The sequence below is a fragment of the Larus michahellis genome, chromosome 3 (genome assembly GCF_964199755.1).
Source record: "Larus michahellis chromosome 3, bLarMic1.1, whole genome shotgun sequence".
NCBI classification, from domain to species: Eukaryota; Metazoa; Chordata; class Aves; order Charadriiformes; family Laridae; genus Larus; species Larus michahellis.
The window spans coordinates 33393595-33409409 of record NC_133898.1 but is presented as its reverse complement, the minus strand read 5'-3'; the positions used below and the strand labels follow the sequence as shown (position 1 = coordinate 33409409).

Here is a 15815-nt window from a genome sequence, read left to right as displayed (position 1 = left end):
TCACAGAGAGACAGGCATCGGGGAACAGTATTCAACTCATTGATTCATTATTAGACCTTGAAATCCATTTAGATCCAGATCAACAAAGACCATTCTCAGCATACCCACAATGTGCTTTTGAGGATGTGGGCCTTTTTGTCTGCATGCCCTAGTTTACTCAACCTTATTAATTTTAAAATAGCCACAAGACTTGAGTAGGCTGAACTAATTAATGTGCTTCACTTTGAGAGTCTTTGCTGACACATTCTTCCATGTGTTGTGAGTAAATTAGAATTTGCTACCAAGTTCATCTCTCTCTGGTGGTCCCTACTGGTCTGTACTACTCAGTAACGCCCGTACCAACTTGTCTGCAGTGAGTTCAAATTAGTCGGCCATTTCCACATGAATTTCTGTTAGACTGGACATAAAGCAGTTTTTTAAAAAAAAAGAAAAAAAAAAAAGGCTGTAAAAAATGTATGTTTGCCACTACTGTAGACAGAAGTAGCCAGGAACGTGCTCATGTGGCAGATGTGGTTTTGAGCTGGCACTGTTCAGGCACAGCGCTGCGGGGTAGGGGAAGGTAAAAGGGAGGGATGTGTCATCACAGCTGTGGCAATTTATCTAGCCCCAGCTACAGCTCTCTTGATTACCAAGAGGCTCTGCGTATGTGTGCTTCAGGTCCCTGATGCTGACCTTTGCGGGGGCATCCTCAAATGTCACAAGATGGTACTTTCTCTGGAAATAAGGCAATGCTGGATTTTTTCTCTGGCTCTTTGTATCTTCTCCCTTCCTCCTTGTTGTATCCCTGTGCCAAGGGGTATTGCCCTGTGACTCGATGAGGGCTCTGTCTTTGTAATTAATACTAAGGTCACTGCAGCGCTTCCTGTTATAACTTACCACTTTGTGAAGCAGAAGTGGCCATAATCGAGGAAATAACATCATAATTGTTATTTATTTGTTATGTTCCTAATTAGGATAGGGACTCGGTCACCAAACTTATGTTAACCCCTTAGTTATACTTAGTTCTGCCCTTCTGTTCTTAAACTGCTTTTAATGAAATCAGCATGACTAGCAGAGAACACTGCTTTTGAAAAGAGAGAATCCAGTTTCTTTCCATCTCCATTTTACGTTATTATTTTACCTTCCTGTGATCTCTTTTTCGCCCACTAAACTCCTTTCACTTTTTGTGCTTCGCTTTCTAGCTTTTAGAGGAGCAGAGCAAAGAGTTTTGCCCTCGTGGCTTTTATTTAAAACCAGATTAAAATAAGCTTACATTTGAATGTTGTTTGTTATTTTCATTTACTGCCTTTCTTTTTGTGCACATGTGAGAGTACGCGTTATGTTTGGGTCTGGGGCTTAGATGTTTCATGGATCACCAGTGCTCTCTGTACTGGCAATGTTTAAATGACATTCAAATATCCACTTATTTTTTCTCAGTTTTCATATCATGAAAGTCAGGTCTTTCACCACAGCACTGATTTTAAAATATCTAAGCTGATACACTGGAATTCATTAGAAGCTGTAAACCAGCTCTCTTTAAACCTTTCATTAAATAACAAATTGCTGCATGTGTTACACTGACTGACTTTTCATTTCCATTATACAATGACAAATAAGTATTGTGGCTCTGCAGTATTATTATGAGATCAGAGAGAAAGATGACTCAAGAGATCAGAAAAAGGAATGGATGATTAGAATCCCATTTTCATACGCTCTGTAATTGTTTCAGTTTTATTTCATTGCGATTACCAGTAGCTAACAGGAGAGAGCAGAGAGTCTATTATAATTTCAGCTTCATTTGTGCATCAAAAATTTTTATGTCCTAGCTATTATATTTCCAGAAGTACTGTGCCGTATGGTTACAGTGTGTTTCACCTTTTACTGCTGTTAATTTGCCATACACAGAGTGGGAATGCTGCTCACAAAATCCAAGCATTGGACCTGCCAGAAATGTTGGTCCTAGCTTAATTATATCCACTCCTCACAAAGTTCTCTCTCTTGCTGTGTATACAGCGTGTAAGCCTGTAGCTGCTTACAGAAGGACTAACTCTATTGTCAGCTTAGGGAATCAGCACCTGATGTGTTGATTACTATCAGAGATCCAAAGGAATCCGTGATTATAGCCTGACAACTGCCCCTGCACTTCATACACGATACAGGCTGGCAGAATAGAGTATGAGAGGGTGTGTACTTGTGTGTAACAGCTGGACGGACTAAATTTTTATTCTGCTTCAGCAGAATAATGTGAAGTTGGACAGTTGTTAATAATAACCTGATTCGCATAGATTGTTCATGTAACTGTTATAGGACATTTTTCATTCACGTACATGTTGCTGAATAACAGTACAAATGTGTAGCATTATGATTGTGTCAAATAATAGGTATTTTCAGGTCATTTATAGGTGGTGAAACCAAAGGCAAATGATCCTGTCTATTAGTGTGGTTTCACTTCCAGTAACAGCTCCTATCTTGTGTAATTCTTTGAAATGTTACGTGAGCTCCTGGAAGAGAATATGAACTTGGTTTCTTGTTATTCCCTCACGACTTTTAGTGAGGGCAAAACCCCCAGTTTCCTCAAGAAACTAATCCATGCAGCTTTGGATCACTCACGTTATGAGAGTGGAGTCTGAAACTCAGGGTAACAAATATGATACAAGAACCCCATGAAAACTGCAGCCCCCATTTTTGTTTGAAAGGAGAAAAGCTCCGAAAACCAAACCCTAATACACAGCAGGGCTCCTATGCTCACGCTACCCTACACTCCCTCCCCCCAAGAAAACCCTATTATTTTTTATAGAAGACAAGAACTTCTTGCCTCAGATGTGCTATAAATGTATTTATACCAGTAAAGTTAATTTTTAAATTTTCTTTTACTCATACAGAGAAGCTTGATTTAATTTTGTAATATGTGTAAAAGTGCATAATTAGGAGGGGAAGTCACTGTGGTTGCCTGACAGCAGTTATTTTCTGAGCAGAGTGGGTCAAACAGAATCCTATCTCACTAGAAAGGAGAAAACCTTTTGTTTTCGTTGCTAATCCTATCTCACTAGAAAGGAGAAAACCTTTTGTTTTCGTTGCTAAAAATACCAACTTAGCAGGTAGTTAAGGTTTTACTAATAATGTGAACAATATAAAGCCCATCTGTAATTCAAGGTATTGTACGTACGCTTTGTTGTTGTTTCCTCATGCATTGAGGTGTAAACTTCTGGGGGATTGTTTTATTCCTTTTAGTATGAGGGAGGGTACAGGAAGTATTGTATTCAGTGGAAATGTAGCATAGCTGCTTTGAAATCTAATTAAATTAGTGACCCATGGCTGTGTAAAGTCTAGACCTATTCACAGCAGCATTTCTTATCCAAGAGTGTCACTCCTTACAAGAAGGAAGATCATTTACGTCAGGGAAATAGGAGTTTTCTTTCTCTGCTGATGGTCGCTTTACTGAATAGGCTGAAAAATTCAAGTAACTCAGTGCTAGAACAAAAATTGTATTCAATGGTGTCATTTTCCTCTGGCTTTTTTTTTGTCTAGAGAAGCGTTACCTTAAGTAAAGTTATGAGCTCATCACTATTAGAGAAGTTTGAATAAACTGTTTTTTGCTATTATAGCTAAGCCAGTGCAATTCTATAAAATTGCATATAAAAAAAAATACCTTTATTCAGCTTAACCTTTATGTTGGTAAACTACCAAATTAACCTTAAATTGGTTTAAAAGCATTTTTAGTGCTGTCAGCATTAGCACCAATTTAGCTGATTTTTAAAATTGAGATGAATCAAGCTTAGATGAGCAATTAGATTCACAGACTTGAGTAAATCTTTTGAAAGTGCCTGAACGATTTAGCAGCCTAAATATTCTTCTCAAGTATAATTTTGGCCTTTGGGAACCTTCTGCTACATTTATTGTAAAATAGCAGCATAGCATAGAGATAAGCAAGTTAGCTCAGGGACTGGAAGTTGTGTGGCTGCAGCACATGCAAGGTAAATGGCCCACTCCGAGCACCACCATCACTGGATGCGTTGTAAGCATCTTTGAAAATCAGTCTAATGTTGTTGTTATTATTTACTTTAGTTCTTGAGTAATTCTGAGAATAGGATTGGGGCTATAAATGATGCAGTCAATTTTGAACATACTGCTGATTTAATCCACTGGCCCAAAATTCAGATATATTAATCCTGTTCCTTCTGTTCCCATTTCACATACTGAAGAAATAAGCAATAGATGATACTGCTGAGTATCATCTGCCAGGATTTTCTGAACAAAAGGCAATGCAAAGCTCTCCTCTTAATGGTTGTTCCCTTCCTGATAGATTCTACTTTTTATCTTCAGAAAAAAAATAATCAGTGAAAATGTCATATGTCCCATTTTTTGATTCACCAGCAAAAAAAAAAACATTATTAGCTGCCTGGTTTAAAGAAGCTGACTCCCCCTTCTGAAGGGCATCCTCTTGGGAAGGGAGTGGCACTGCTCTACAGAGCAGATTGGGTTGAGATTCTTGTGGAAGTCTTCATTGCTGGGTATTGACCTATGTTTTAGTGGCCTACCGTATTTAGGGCCACGAAGATGATCAGAGGGCTGGAGCACCTCTGCTATGAGGACAGGCTGAGAGAGTTGGGGTTGTTCAGCCTGGAGAAGAGAAGGCTCTGAGGAGGCCTTATAATGGCCTTCCAGTACCTGAAGGGAGCCTAGAAGAGAGATGGGGAGGGACTCTTTATCAGGGAGTGTAATGACAGGACAAGGGGTAATGGCCTCAAACTGGAAGAGGGTAGATTTAGATTGGATATCAGGGAGAAATTCTTTACCGTCAGGGTGGTGAGGCACTGGAACAGGTTGCCCAGAGAAGCTGTGGATGCCCCATCCCTGGAAGTGTTCAACGCCAGGCTGGATGGGGCTTTGAGCAGCCTGGTCTAGTGGGAGGTGTCTCTGCCCATGGCAGGGGGGTTGGAACTAGATCGTCTTTAAGGTCCCTTCCAACCTGAACCATTCTGTGATTCTGTGATCTCTATCTTACTGTACCAGACTAAATGCACATAGGAGCCTTTCAGCAACTTTTATTTTGCTTACTGACTAGAGAGTATAAATGTGAGTAAAGGCAGAAGTTAAAATGTACTGCTAGGGGAGAAAAAGAAAAAATATCATTTAATTAGATGAAAGAAATAAAAGATTTCCAAGGTGACTTTGAATTTCTTTCTAGGCTTTAGCGTTTGACTGAATAGAACCTTTCTCTTTGTGAACCATGCTGTCTCCTTGGCATGAAGAAAAGCAAAGATGTTTGTTTCCTGCACCTCTATTTTTTTTTTACACATCATGAATATAGAAGTTAAATTCAAAATAAACTTTTTCATTAATCTAGAGTAGGTGTCTCTATCATGAAGGTGTGCGCAAGAAGGCCTATTTGCATGTGGGATTTTTTTGGGGGATGTGGTGTAAATAAACCTTAGCAGAGGTAGGAAAGGAGAAGTTAAGAGAAGATCGGACTAACTATGTTAACATTTGAAAGAGACAAGGAGAGAAGAAATTCTGCTCAGGTTTATGTTTCTTGTTCCTATCCTCTAAAAATCTTCCTTAGTGACCTAAAGCTGTGCAGAAGTTTTCATACATTATGTGCCCTAAGAAGATCTAGTAAATCACTTGAGTGAGAGATAAGAGATAACATGGTCTGTGTGATGTTAATGCAGCATAATGGTCTGGCATTCATCATCAACACCACAGGTGATATCAGCAAATCATGGGTGACTGGCATGGTCCCAAAACTTGTACCCCAAATGTCCTTTAGGACTGATCCATGAAGTATTTCAGGACAAGTGACTCAGATTTAATCTGCTCCAGTTGCTGGTGAAACAGCTAAGAGTAAATGCTGGGGAAACCTAAAATGCTAAAAATACCGTTGTCCTTGCTAGTGTTCAGCTGCACGGTAAGAGCATCCCCCATGCTGTACAGGAAACAGCAAAGAGATATTTTACTTTAATTGTTGCCTCAAGCGCTTGTTGGCATTTGAAAAACTGTGTTTTCAGACTATTACTTAAAGTATGTGCAAACTTTGGCCATAGTAAAAGGAGCTTTTCTTCCACATGTTTGCCACTGGGTAAATGTGTTAAATAGATTTCTTAAAGCTTTAGTTCATTAGCATGTTAAGTTAACCCTCCTCTCCCCAGACTAACCGTTTACTTACAAAGTGCTAAGTCCGTGTTGTGGCAGTGGAGATGGGAAGTAAGTGGGGGGTTTGAACTCGCGCGCCACTGCTGTGTGCAGTAGGCAAGTTGTTAAGTTACCACGTCTCTCTCTTAATGAAGTATATAAAGGAGAGATACTAACAAGATGTTCAGAACCCTCCTTTTCATATGACTCATGTGTTCATCCTCTTGCCAAACTTGAGGGCAGATTCACCATTTTGTGCTCTGTGTTGGTGTAGCCTTCTAGTGAGGCAAGTGGGAGGACTGTGCTGAATGAAACAAGTGTCAGGTTACTCTGATCCGGGACAAAGATTAAGGCGTAGGGTTCAACTTTTCTCATGCACTGGATGATTTGCCCTGATGTTCAGGTTAGGCTAATAGACCTCTGAGGCCCCAGACAACTCCTTTAGTTGTGGCTCTTAGAACCAGTTCTGGCAGCTGCCTGGCTTTGAGGAATAAGTGGTAATTACCTGAACATAAACTGCATGCATGCAAAATGTTTCGAGGGTGCATTAACTGGAGTCTGAGGCAGGATCATAGGTGATAGATTTCCTTTTCTTGATGTAAGTCAGACTTGTGCATTTTCTTCTCTATTCAGGGATTTTAATTTCTTTTCTATTTAGAGATTTGATGGAGGGGTTACAAACAGCAAAGTCAAAACTTGTCTGTCGAAAGAGCTGTGCTGAAACTGCTGTTTGGAGCAGCTTGAAAAATGGAGGTTGGTAGTGCTGTGGATGGTTACAGCTGCATACAGAAGATTGAGCATTTTCATTCTAGATACATGACATCAGCTGCTATGATGTGGAAAGTTAAGAGCTTCCCACAACTGGATCAGTTTCAGGTCTTTCCTACGGCCCTGGGTAGGAAAAAACAGCAAATTGGAAAGAACATTTTAAAAGTACTTATTGCCATCCATGATCTTCAAGCTACCTTGAGAGTCTCTTATAATTTTGGAATCAGTTGGTCAGAAAAATCTCCCAGTCAGATCTTGTGATATGCCACGGGTTGCTTGGGGATGAGCCAGAAGTTCTCACAGCATCGTCTGGGTTACTAATGGAAAACTGCTAATCATGTTAGCCAAAATATGTTTATGTTCCTTGTATTGGGGACAAGTGGAAGGAAGGTTAATGAAATTTTTTTCTGGGATCGGCTCCAGGATTTCTTCTGCTTTGACAGTCTTGATAACTGCATTCTGGTAACTATATGCGCAGCTCACTACAAAGAACTGGATTTCTAAGCCCGCTGTAAAAGAGGAGTTTTTTGAGCTGAATGTTAGGATTTAAATGGGAGGTGGCATTTATCCAAATGGCCTTTAAGCAGTGGACAGCAGAAAAGGCCCATAGACAAAGACCCATCTAGGCAGAAGCAGAAGAGTATGATAAAGACGCGGTACAATCAGAAGCAGGAAAAACTCACAGCAAAGCAGAGCTGCTCCTGTTGCAGAACAAGATGATTTTCTACAAAATAAATGTATTGTTTAAAGATTGTGCGTGGAGTCTATGTAATAGCCTATGTTAAAAGCAACCCTTCTTGCAGCCTCAGTGGAGAGGTGTAAAGTAGTGGCAGCAGTTTGCAGCATTATATTGAAACGTGGTGTAGGACTTTGTATTCAGAGACACTGCTCGGTGGTGAAAGCTCTGGGGTTATAGTAGATAAGGCATGCTGAGGACAGCAGGAGAGGTCAAACATCTACCCGCGTGTTCTGGGAATCCTCTGAAGCGGGTCCTAGCGAGGGAGGCAGCGGATGCGCTGCTGAGAACTACTAGAACACTCTACACAGTGAAGTGTACCAGCTGTTACTAAAAAGTACTATAAAGCATGGAAGGTAACATCATCGATAATGTCCTTACGCTATCTGTAATTGTAGGATCATAAGTAGAATGGGGATCACAGAGAAAAAGGACAACGTTGTCCTTAAAATGAATGTTCAGCCTTCTGTGTAAGGGGCAATACCTCTGGCTGCATCTTTTGGTCCAGTCCATGCTTTTAATGGTGAATACTTCCTTATGCACATGCAGAGTAGGATTTAGGTAGGGAGACAAATGTGTAACGATGACCATTTAAATCCTGGCAAACTAAATAGATGGTAAATACCTGTGCTGGTTGGTGACTACCTGATGACTATGGTGACCTTACATTTAAGAAGTTTGTTCCAGAAAGCAAAATGACATGTGGTAGAGATTATTAAATACTTACTATGGCTAGAAGCTATAATTTGGGGGTTTTTACATCTCCTGTAATAGTTCTAAGAAGGTAACAATTACAGGTCAGTTGCAAGGATGAAAGAATTGAGGTCTAAGAGTGTAAATGAATTAATCAGATCTCTGCGAGAATAAATTTAGGGCTGCTTCAGGAGCAGATTTGACTTGTAGTGTAGTCATACCATATTTTTATGCTAATAGGTATATTTTGGGTCTTTGTAATAATATTTCTTTTGTATCTGACATTCTAGTTTTATACCCTAAAAATATCTCCTATTGTTATGAAAACTTGGAAGATCTGATTGGGAAGTAATTGAGGTCTTTTAGATTGCATTTGTAATATGATTGTTTCCTGGTTTAAATGGTGGCTCTTGAATAATGTTTAGCTATTTTCCCTAGAGACAAAGGAAAAGTTGTCTGACAAAGATAGAAAATGGGCTTAAATATTTTTGTTCAGAAAACTCTTTGGTAGTTACCTTTGGGCTCAGGGACCCATCACTGCATATATTGTCTGCCTTTGGGATTTTGCGGGGCTTTTTTTGTTTTGTTTTGTTTTGGGGTTGTTTTTGGGTTTTTTTTTGATGCCAGTTCTTTTCTCTGTATTCACAAAGCCAGAGTAGAGGAAGGCTGTTTGCTATCCACAGCTTACCTACTAAACTGGGAGTCTTTGTGTCTTAGTCAAATATTAATGAAGAATCATTTACTTGAGGCCAAAGTGAATTCACACCCTCCTGCAGTTGTTTATGAAACTTTGTAAGCTTATGAAACCAGGTTTTCTGATACGTTCTGTGAAAGTGTTGTCCCTGGTAGCTTAACAAATGTGTGCCCTTTTGATACATGCAAAATAGCACCACTCTTGATCATCTGCTGCTTTTAAAACATTGCACTTTATTTCTGAGAGGGGTATAGTATTTCAGTGTTTAAAAAAAATTAAAAATCTATGTGTGTGTCTTCTGTTGGCTTGTGTTTTACTCATGGATTGATTATAGAAAAAGTAAGTGGCAGTGTTACTTGTCTTTACTGAAAAAAATGGTTTTGCAAGCCAGGCCAGTAGACTGCGCAAAATCAGCCCCTCCAGGAGTAAACAAGAACTGAAGGACTGATCCCATTCTTGTGAACAGAGCTATTTCATGCTTTCTCTGAATTAGCTGGAAGTGCAGGAGAGCTAGTGCTTTGGAAGCCTTTGGAACAGATGTGCTGTCTTCACAGAAGAGATAAAGAATGTCAAGGACTGCCAGGTGAAAATAAATTGTATTATCTGCCCTACATTGAGTAGTTTTTACAACTCGGTCATGAAGAGCCGTGGTGGTTTTTTCTTGTTTTGGTTTCTTGTGGGGTTTTTCTTGGTTGTTTTTTGTTTTGTTTTGTAGTTGTGTTTTTTTTTTTTTTATAGCTGGCATTCTGCATTGCTCATTGTGGACACGCTAAGAATCAATAAAAATGCTCAGCTTTTTAATCAGACTTCTGGAATATGATAGAGGTTCCATGCTATACAACGATTGCAGGACCTGACCTACAATCTGTATGATATTTTCCTACTGTATTGAGCTTGTTATACCAAGGTTTAAATGTATTATGTGAATAAATGGACTCCAATTTTATTGGTTCAAAAAAGCTGAAATGAAACTTGCAGTAATAATGCTGTAGCTTGTCCTTCATGTGTAAAAATGAACTCTGGGCACAAATTGCATTGGTTTGCTGATGAGTTGCTGCAGTTCTAGAAGTCTATTGATAGCACTCCTTCTGTTTCACTGTTGCTATGAAAGGGTAAGCTGTCCCAAGAGATTTCTTTTGAAAGACCAATGGCTACAGACCTGAGCAATTTGATATAGGACAGGTATTTTAAAAAAAAAAAAATTTTTTTTTAAGCTAGATAGTGTTGCAAAACAGTCAGAAAAACAACAGTGGAAAAGAAATCCTGTTGCTTCAGGAAGAATTATTTAATAACTAGGAATTGGGCAAAGGGAATTGGAAAAATAACAACACTGGAAGAATGAAAGGGAGTTACATACAACGTAAAAAAAAAAAAAGAATTTCATTTTATAAGGAGCTCTGTTTCTCAGAGCATCCAGACAGGGGTTAGACGTGTTTGAAAATCAGGATATGGAAATTGGTGTTAATTTTTTCAATCATTCATTACCCGGCACAGGTGAAAGTTGGAACAAACAGGGTGCTGTTCTAACTGGGCTGTACACAAAAAGGCTTTAGTTATCCATAACCTGCGACCACCCCCCTACTCCTTTACTCCTCAGATTGCTTAAGATGCAGAAGACCAAATGAATATAGCCCAGCATCTCTGATGGTTTTGGTATCCTGAATATCAACTTCTCGTACAGTGCTATGGGAAATAATATATTTATTTTTTTAAAATGTTTTGCTTATGGAAAACTCTAACCAGCAGCTGTGGAGAATGAAGGTCTCTGTCTTTCAGCAGCAGAGATTAAGCAGATAACAGTGGTGCAAATTTCCTCCTGTTCTGCCCGTTGCATTATAACACATCACCTCTGCAAGAATGATGCTGAAAACCTGCTCATAGCCCTATGTAAAATATTTGTCCCATGCAAGGCCTGTGCCCCATTTCAAGGCGTGCTGGTAGGATACTGATACTCATTTGTAAGGTCATTTTGCACTGAGAGGTATTTCACCAAGAATGAGATGATACATTTCTGCAAGCAGATTTTTGCACGCAGAATTTCATTTGTGTATGTGTGGGTGGGAGTGAAGTAGGGAATATAAATTCCTTTGCAAACTAACCTAAACCACCAGCTTGTTTTCACCTAAGTCATCACTCAGCATTTTTAATGGCCAAGATAGTACCTACCTGTGCCACAGTCAACGCAGCACCCTAGAATGAAAGGTGGTTTTATTTTATTACTGATTCCCTGAGCTTTCCCACTGATTTGGTTGCTATTATTTGTGGTGTGTTGATGGGGGGTGAAGCAGTTGTGGGATACAATGGGCTCTTACTTCAAAACCTAAGATGTGTAAAACTCAATGTCTTTTTTTTCTATAATCAGTTCCAAATGAGGTCTTACAAGAGGAACTCGGAACTGGCTTAGTTGAACAAATTGATTTCTCATGCATGAGAAAGTCAAGTTAAACATCCTTGGGAAGCCTAGAAATTTAAATTTTGAGAATTAGACTTTTTATAAAGGGCTTTTGATTTGTTAGATTTAGAGCAAGACTGCTGAAATCACTTAGAGGAGCAGAATTATTTATGGCAGTTGCTTACAGTATCAGTGTAATGCCACTTTCGCATGTTTTTAATTTTGTTCCTTCACATGGTCTGTGCTGTGTTAATGATCACCTTGTCATGCTAGCAGTGGAAAACGGTTTTATAAATAATTCCCACTGGTAAGATGAAAGTGTTAACAGAAATACTTCAGTGAAGGTCTTGATTAACTTATACACTTGGCTTGATCACAGTGGAGGTTAGACTTACAATATCTTGTTACCAGGACTAATAAAACCCATTCATTTTTTTCATGTACTATGTTAATTACCCTTTTACTTTCCCTTATGTGCAGACACACAAGCTGACTACGTGCTTGTGTTGAAGACCACAGTAGGCTTTGTAGTTTTCTCCTTCGTGTACTCATTCTTCTAAGTTCATACTCACATAAAAAGCAACCTTCCCTAATTCTAGAGTCTGCATATTGTAATACTAGATCTTCATGACTATAGATCGTTACACTCGGGTGCTGAAGTTAACCTACTTTTGCTACAAACAGCAGAAGATAGATTTCTTTTTTCTTTTTAACTTCATCAAACTTACTGAAATCTCTCTCTAATGTACAGGCATTAAGAAGCACAACTAAGAATTAAATTTCTATAGTATCTTTCCACTTTAATTCACATTCCCTAAATGTAAATTATTCAAGTAAATCACCATGTTGCAATATAGTATACTAGGATCCCATATTCCATCATCACCACCTCTCAGAAACATCAGGAAAACGTATGTACCATGTTCTCTGAAGCCTATTAGCAGTAGGATCCAATAAACTTGTGTTAATGGGCAAGTCGAGAGTCTTTCAGAAAAGATGGTCCCAATATTGATTTCCTTCTCCTAAAGCAATATGCGTCATGTAGATTACTTTAATTAGGCAAGATCACACTGAGATGGGAAATAGTCTCTCAGGTTATATACCAAAGTATAGAGGACTTGATTCTTTGGAGCCAGTGACTTTACGCTGCCCTAATGCAAGGTCAGTGCAGTCATCGGTGTGTTTTATTTCAAATTCATAGAAATAGTAGAGGCAAGGCAGGCAGCCCTTGCTTGTCAGCTGATGCCTTCTGTGTTGCGTTTTAATTTTTGGCATGATCAGCTATGCAACACTGTGGAAAGCTGTCACAGAGTAAAGGTAAATTTTCCAAATTAGAGGATTTTACCTGAATCTCACGATTAGTGGTGAGGGCTTAACCAGTGCCATCCATAGCAAGGTGAAGTAGAATATGGCCTTTCCTGAAGCAAACTCAGTTGGAACATGCGGATGAAAAAATAAGATGTTAAAGACAGAAAGAGTCTTTAAACATATATGTCTATGTTAAAGATACATACCAGTGTGGAGTGTAACTGCAAATGGCATTATTTATTGAAAAGAAAAGGAAAAAAGTTCCTTGAACAGTGAAATGAAGGGAGTTTGGGGTTTGTTTTTTTTCATGGATTTGTTTTGCAGATAAATGGATTTCCTCATGTCTGATGACTGAAGTTTTGGCCTTTCACTAGGAGGGACAATAACAGGGTCTCTTTTCTTTACCCAGCTGGCTGGTTTCATAGAAATGAGACTTCATATTTTGGATTCCCATATCCTTTTTGTCAGACTGGATTGAAATTGTACAGCTGGTTCAGAAGTTGTGGTGGGAAACACGTACGCAGAAGCATGCCTGCTGATTTCCTTATTTTGTTAAAAAATGGGACAAAAAATCTCTTTGATGTTGTTTATTCTTGTAGATTGCCAGTCTGATCAAATAAAATATACCAGAGCTGTTTTTCTTTTCTGTGCACTGAGCGCTCCATTCAGCTCTACCTTCCCTCCACGTCATTCTGTGTTTCTTGCACCTTTTCAACAGACTATGAATTGATTTCTGTAAACTTATTGCCTTCTGCTTTTCTGTTTCCATCTTCTCTATGTAATTTGTTTTGTAAATTAAATTTGTTGTGTGAACTTTATATTTTTATAAGGAGGGTTGATGGTCTGTCGTTAGGGTTGCCTAACACTTCTCATCATGAAATCCTGGTTTCCAGCCACTTGCGTTTATCTTTACTAGTTGGTACTGAGATTTTTCCATACTGTGAGTTTGGTTTTTTTACTTTAATTATTTGGTTTTATTACAGTAGACATGATTCTACATAGGAAAGTATGGGAAGATGCTATCTTTACACAGACTATGAAAAAAGTGGAAGGTCTTTCCTTTGAATGCTGTTATAACATGTATGCTTTGGAGCAAGGTAAAATATGTACAATTTTGGCTGAGAAACAGGACTATAAAATGCTATATTTCATATATATATTCAGTAGAGACTGAAAGGAGCCTAAAAGCTAAAACCTCTGAAGGTTTTTGTGTTCGTTAAGTAGCTTAAATTTATCTGCTCCTGAAATTCTTACCTCCATTCCCAGCAGGGCTACTGAGGATGCTCTGTGCCAAGAAGGCCGTGCCTCAGAAGGACTCTGCAGCTGTGGCTGTGGGCAGCTCTGGGCCAGGCTGTGTTTAGGCACTTGGAATGAAAGCTCCTGGATTTCAATAATACCTGTGAGCGGTCAGCAAAGTAGAGAGGAATGAGCCATTGCTTCTTGTTAGAGAAGGGGAAAAAGGTAAATTGGAAAAAAACAGATGACTGCTGAAAGAGTCAAGCTGAACCGATGAGAATAAGAGAACAAGAGGTGACGCTCAGTCCGGTTAGGGGAGGAGACTCACTCTTGCCAATGTAAGAGGAAAGCATAAAGGGAGGAGAAAGATCTTTGGTGAAAGTCATGGCAAGAAGGAGACTGAACTGACTCCAAAGCAGGAAGAACGTAGGGAAGAAGCAGGACGGACAAAAGAGGTAAAAGGGGAACAGTTTCCTGCAGTTTGGGACACAGTATAACTGGAGGCAGTTAAGAGGCTGAGCATTAAACCCAGGGCTTAAATCATCAAGATAATTAGACCTGTGTAGAGATACTGCAGGGTCTGGTGGCTGGGGATAGGTAGATGACACGGGAGCAGTGCTATTGGTATACCGCCCATCTCCAGTGATGTTACCGTTTCCTATTATCCAGTTAGTTTCAAGCGGCTGATGCCTGAGTGGTCAGCCTTGTGGCTCCGCTGTTTCTCTGACTCATGAGCTTCAATATAATGTCATGTTATTTGGGTAAGGTATAGATTTCTTTTTCCTTTTTTGGAACTTGGAAAATTACAATATGTATTGCCATCTTCCCCCTCCACCCATTTCCCACATTAAGAATAGTCAATTGGAATGTAAGATTGGAAGGCCAAGTATCCAAAAGTTAGGAAATGCAACTTGAATTCAACCTTGTTATGCAGCATGTATTGAGAAGCACGGATTAACTACTCTTAGCACTGTTTGGGTTTTTTTTACGTAAGTTCTTTTAGAATTCAGGAGAGAAGACAGATTTTCTCTGATGATGAATTGGGAATGTACAGTATAGGAAACTATCAACTCCAACAGTACTGCCTCAGTTGCAAAATTGAAAGTGATAGTGAGTAAGACGAGGATCACAAGAAGGGACATGCCAAAGCCATTTAGTGTTGCTCTTTTGATTGCGTTCTATAGAATCCCTGCCCCTCCCAGAAAGCTGTTTTGTGCAGGTAAGCAAGTCACTCCAACCAGAGTTTGGAAAGGAGGTCACTAGTTTGCTGAGTGCTAAGCTAGATACCTTGGAGGCATGATTTGCAGGCATTCAGAGCACATACAGCTGAAGCCAGAGGGAAATGCATTTTGGACATTAAAGCATTATGGGCTGCTGACTACTCAGTGAAACAGGTCGTAATGCCTGAGATCAGCCATCTAAAATCAGTCAAGACTTTTTAATCTTCATGGCTGTCTACTCTGCCTGCAGAATAGATAGTGCCATTTCTTCTTTCTGTGGACATCCTATAAATACAGGTGATTTGTGAAGTGCTCCATATTATGAATGACAGAGTCATAGGTTACGTAGCCATTCTGTCTTCCTTTCCCGTTTAGAATATTTTGGAATATTTGGAATAAGAAGGGTTCAAAGCTGTGTATTAAATGCGACTGGTGTTGCATAGTTCATGTCTGCATTAATAAATGAGACACAGATGTTTTCGCTCTTGTGGTATCTTGTGCAAAGACCGTTTATATTCAGCACATCAGTATACTGGGGAGAGCACTCACAGCACTCTCTCAGTTCTTTCTCAGTTAAAAAGACACAAACCAATCCCTCAAAGGACTTTGAAGGAAATGGAAAAGACAAATGTAAAATCTGTATGAGACAAGTATATT

At 39.3% G+C, this 15815-nt stretch overlaps 1 protein-coding gene across 6 annotated transcripts in view; it reads left to right on the top strand.

Annotated features, from left to right (window-relative positions):
• Positions 1-15815, top strand: part of THADA (THADA armadillo repeat containing) — a 168429-nt gene that overhangs the window by 140501 nt on the left and 12113 nt on the right. The gene's annotated exons all lie outside the window — the stretch shown is intronic.